We start from the raw sequence: 6,000 nt of genomic DNA on the forward strand, positions 1-6,000 counted from the left end.
AATGAGGAATACAAACCTTTTAGAAACATCATTGCTCTGGAAATCTGAAGTGAGCATAATGAGCATTCATAAGATTTTTGTTCCTTCACTTCAAGACAACATGATGAGCATTTCTTTTAACACCTTCCTATATGGATAGTTGAGCATCCAAACATTTAAAAACAGATGGGATGGAGGAGAAGCAAAAGTCTTAATGTGACCAAAATAGTAATTTTTCTTCAGAGTTTCAGCAGTTCAGAACAATCTCTCTTCAGGTCTGATCTAATGGGCTCGAAATGATACCCAGTACTAAGCTGGGAAGTAAACATATTTTGGGCTACATATTGTAATATACATAGAGGATCTGGGATGTTCTAAGTAGAAAAAATACTGCCAGAATGAGTTTGCATGTTAGATTTTATTTATTTTGAATGTAACCTTTATATATTACAAACCCTTCTGTAGGTGGCAAGCAGCATACTTTAGACATTTCTTTTGCTTGAAGAAAAAAATGTTAAACTACGTACCATTGAAGTGAATTCCTTGATTTATTGGAAAAAATGTTCTAGTAGTAAAGAATGGCTAGTAAGCAAGCATCACTTTTCACATCTCATAATCTTTCTCAATACTTAATATTGTTTAAATACAAGCAAATAAAAAGAACATTTAATATGAAAGCAACTACTGAACTGATAAATGTGATTCAGTAATTGAAAAATATTTTATCTGTTCTTTTTATTTGACCATTATACTGACTACATCAAGATGGCATATGACCATCTTCCATAGGGTGGGAATGGGAAAATGTAGCATAAATATACAGGAGTGAAAATAATTAGCATGCACATGCTAATGCCTCCTCTATTGCGATGACTGTAAATACTGTATACCTGTATTGTGCATGTTTGCATTTGTTTAGTGTTGTGTATGCAAATGCAAAAGTGACCTTTGTTAAAGTTCAGCATCTGGAACATCCAGTCTCTCTGATGCTGACTACAGGAGAAAGGCATCAAAAAGAATTAGGCAAGGACAGTATCCTGCCTTATATCACAGTTCTATCAGAGAGAGACATTAGGATAAAATGAGAAAGCTGTTTCTTAGATTAAAGCCAGAGTGTGGCGGGCATTCTCTTCTGTGTACAAAAAGTGGTATTAGCCTAGATGGTCAATGTATGAGACTGTCCACTCTTTGCAAATACAGTCAGAAACAGAAGCTGCAACACGCTGTTACCAACCCTCACTATAATGAAGGCAAGTTTTAGAAGTCAGGCATATACAGCCACTTTTTGGTGGCTTTGAAAACTTCTCTTCTGAAATTGATGGACCACACTCATACGAAGTGTCTCTAACTCTTGTGAAAACCATCTTTCAACAATGCCATACAGTGATATCATTCTGAGAAGAAGCAAAGAATACCCAGGTACATTACTGTTATATCATTATTATATTATACCATGCTGAACCATACCCTAGAAGGAAGTTCCCATCCACACATGGAAATTCCACTTGATAGGCTTGAAACACCCTCTTTTATAAGCTTGATCTTAAGGGAAGACATTCTTACTAAATTTTCAGGGAGAATCACATTTTCCTAACTCACAAATAGTGTTTATTCAGGAACGCAAGACAGCCCAGCATCCTCAGATAACTGCAAAACAGATGCCAAAATCACCATTATAACCAAGTTTCTGTACAAATAGTGATGAGCTATTTGGCTTGCAGGAAAAATTATACATGTGCTACTACACAAAATAGCAACTTCAATGTTATCTCCATGAAGCTGTTACCAAAAGGGAAAACACATGTATATTTTATTTTTTGATATTAAATATTCACAGAATGTTTATTAAGACAAATACATAACCTCATCAAGATGAAAGCCTTGCAAATTTTTTAAATTAAAAATAAAGACAATGTTAATAAGACTGAATGGCATAGTTAATATTTAAAATATGTCTGTGAAAAACTTTTAATGTCTAGATAGCTAAATAGATTTTTCTCTATGAAACAACATCAGCTACCAAAATTTTTTTGTTCATCAGTTGACTTAATCAAAATGGACTTTTTATGCTTTCTTACAGCTAAGCTCAGTAGCTTTTGATGTCTTTATCCAGGAAGCTTTCATAAAATGACTGAAATATTTAAATAAAATGGTTAAACAAATCAGTTCTATCAAACTTTGAACTATATTTTTGAAATTTAGATGAAAATACATGAGTAAACAGTAAAAAACTTTGCTGGAAGTGCCTGAAATGCTAATCAGAGTTTCAAATTCCTTGATCCACTCAACCCAAGGATGACTACTACCACATTCCTGTTTCTTATGCTTCTTTTGGAAAAAAAGTCTGATAGTCAATGCTTCTCACTGAAAAAAAAAAGATGTTCTTGAAGCTGTAAATGAAGAGTTCTGTCTTCAGTGACCCTTACAAAGAGGGAGAAATGAGCACAGTTTGTACAATAAGACCATCAGAAGGATTCAGCCCACCAAACTATCATGGACTGATGGAATCATTTTGGTTGCAAGAGACCCTCAAGATCGTCAAGTCCAGCCATTAACCCAACACGGGCACTAAGCCATGTCCTTAAGAACCTCATCTACATGTACACTCCTACTGGCATGTCTTTCACTTGGAACACAACAAAAGCATTACACTAACCAGATCTTTTTATTTAGCTCTGACTTTACTGATTGTCAAAATTGGTAAACACAATAGCTTGACATATCCCCCAAAACTGCTTTAGCAGTCCATGTTTGAACATAGCTTCAATGTCACTTGCACAGCTTTTGCAAAGAGAAAAGATCCATGACAATGGAGTGTGTCTCACCATTTCCTCTCAACTGTAATGACATTCTATTAAGAAAATGACATCAGTGTCCATCTTTAAAGTATCAGTCCCTGGCCTTTTAGTTTCATGAATTTGAAATTCCAAAAGTTTAAACAGAATCCCGTACTTTTGCAAAAACAAAGTGATACTAGATTGCTGTATTAAACACAGATGTTTCTGATCTGCACAGTGATCCTGAAATCATGTTTTTCATTTCTTGTTCAAGAAGGAGTGCGATGTCTAAACAGCTGCTTTGTTGAGTCCCACAGGTAGCCACACTTTATTTTGAGAGAAACAATTCCTATATATAGTGTCCATATGTTCCTATTCTTTCAAAGACTTTAGGTAAACAAACAAAAAAATCCCACTTCAAACTGCAATGTACAAGCTATTCTCTGCTTCTGTACAGATGCTAGAAAGCCTTGTGTGGAGATGATAAAGTCGAACCCTATAGTAGCATAAAGGTGGTAATTAGGGTAAAAAAAAAATCTCTCATTTTATTGCTGATCTTATTGATGAAACGGGGTCAGGAATCTTGTAATTCTAAGATTACCTCCTCTATTTTTCTCCAGCACATTGCCACACAAATTGCAAGACAGTATTTATTTCATTCTTAAGTACAAAAGAGGCTCCTATCAATTTCTCCCAGTCCAACTTTCAGCTCCTACAATATTTGATTCAATTTCTTACATTACGTTTTTACAATTTTTGCTTGATTTTATTCTTATATTTGTGCCTTGTCAGAATACCATAAAAAATCTGTTCCATTTATGATGCGGGCAAAAATACTTTGATGCAGCTGACGTGCAGTCCAAGCTTAATTTGTAAGTGATAAGTTAGGAGGTTTGATCTCAGTGCCCATATGTCACATCTCAAAACCACATCACACGTTGGCATGAAGGGCAGGTTCTGCTTAGCAATGCTCTGGATTGACATATTGGAATGGGTTTGGGAGATGCTCCTGGGGAAAGCTTATTCATCTTTTATCATTGGTGGAAATATACATACTTCAGATATCTCGTATGGAAAAAAAAGCATTTTAAAATCAAAGGATTCTTATGGACAACTATGAAATCAGCTTTTCTTGTAGTCAGTGATCTATGCGTAAAGATTTTTTTTACCTGAGCCAGTCCTCTAAATAATAGGGACAGTTTCCATCTAGCAGTTTCTGGTCCCATAGGATTGAAAAAAGAATACAGAAAGGCAAGAACAGTCAGCAGATGCAGGGTGCAGATTTCTGTGTAATCGTTGGTTTAATAAAATATTTTTTTTTCTATTAAATATGTTCCTGTCTGTACTTGAGACTGTTGTAAGGCACTAAAACCCTATGTACAGCACACAGATACTCAGATGCCACATTTGAATAAGTTTTTTCACTGCTTCAGAACTGGTTGTAAAAATTATCTCCGAAATGTAGAGGAAGAGAAAACTAACCCCTAAACTACACAATCCAGTTCCTAAAAATGTAAGAGTAATAGACAGACTAGTGTTTTGTTTTGTTTTGTTTTGTTTTAGGGGATGCGTATTAATATTGAATAAAATTAATTTGTGCTTATATAGTTTATTTTAATTCTTGTATATCTCAGTCTTTGCTCTTAGTAGTACCTATTGCAGAAAATAGTATTTAAGAAGTACAGAGCCTTTCATTCAGTGCTGTTTACTTGTTTGATCATGCCGATACCTCCCGATGGGACTCAATGCTATTCTGTTTCCTCATCACATACAGTTTTAGATCAAATCCCACGTTTTCCTTTCACAAACAAATTGAATGTGTTGGAGTGCATCTTAAAAGTCAGTGTTTCCACCAAAATCTTCTGCAGCTTCAAAAACTAAATATGGCCAGCTAGCTATTGCACCTTTGACTCAGCCTCAGACAACTCTTACTAAAACAGCCATTTGCTAAGGCTGGGGTCACAAGAAACTGTTTTCTAACTACCACCTTATGCTATAACAGGGACATTTTGTGCCCAGAAATGCCATCTTAAATTCAGCTTTATGGGGACACTAAACTCCCTACTTGCAATCACGTTATAAAAAAATGCATTCCAACTGCTAAGAGTAGAGAGAGAGGACCTTTCTTCAGGGTTGATTCCCCCACCCAAGTGTGTCCTAACAACTTTACAAAGAATGAAAAAGCCATTAAGAGCAAAATAACATGAAAAATTATGGTCACAGCTTTAGTAATCTCATACATAACTGCATGTTAGGAAGCCTATATAATTAGCTTATGTCACTGCAGAAGAACCTGCCAGTGGTCTTTGTTTCCCTCATTAAGTGGTTAAAAGAACAGAAGTTATTTAATTCTAGCTTTTCTGACAGGAAGGCTTAAGGGGGAATAACTGGAAAGGGAGACATTACAAGGTCTGATATGATAGATCAAGATAAACTAGAATGTGAAAATACGAAATACCTTTAAAGTTTAAGAGAAATTTATTTCAACAACAAATTTTTGTCTGTCTTTTCTATTAATAAACCATGTAGTAGAAAAGTTACAAAAATTTAAAAAAGAGCCTACATGTCATAGCCCGTATGATTGATTACTGGGCCAGATGCTGTCGCACTGTTGCCTGACAGTTAGGTGGCTTCCTGAGTGACGTAGCACTCCTGTAAGCTGTGTGACCCTGCTAGTCAGAACTAATCATGAAAAAGAAGATTTCTTCACAGTCTGTTGTGTACAACTGCCACCATTTAAATTACAGCAGCTTTGATTTGCTCTGAGTCACACTGGGATTGAAATTGGGGCTAAGATTTGTACAATATTGTAGATTCCAATTTTAACCTTTGCACTAGTCCTGTGACATAGTTCAGTAATTCACTTTGCTTTGCAGAGACTGAATTTTTATTCCTTTGTTAGTTTTTATTTTACCCTTTCCTTCTACAAACTTCATGTTGAATGAATTCTGATGTTGCCTTCTTGTTTCCTTAAACCTCAAAACAAACCGTCTTCAAGCAACACAGCACTTCTAGGAATTCTGTTCTGCCAGCTGCTCAGCTCCGTTACAAAAGCACTTCCAGATGTAATTTTTCAGTGCTTCTCACATGAGCTCAGCTGTACAGAAGGAGATGGGTAGGAGTTATTCCCATGGAAGAAGAGGCAGCAACTCGCCGGAAGAAGCTGACTGCATGGATAATTATCATCTTTGATATTTCTTCATCATTCCTGGAGAGCGCAGCTATCAATCCATGCCTAATCCAG

The sequence above is a fragment of the Streptopelia decaocto genome (assembly GCF_964273445.1).
Source record: "Streptopelia decaocto genome assembly, chromosome: 10".
Classification (NCBI taxonomy): Eukaryota; Metazoa; Chordata; class Aves; order Columbiformes; family Columbidae; genus Streptopelia; species Streptopelia decaocto.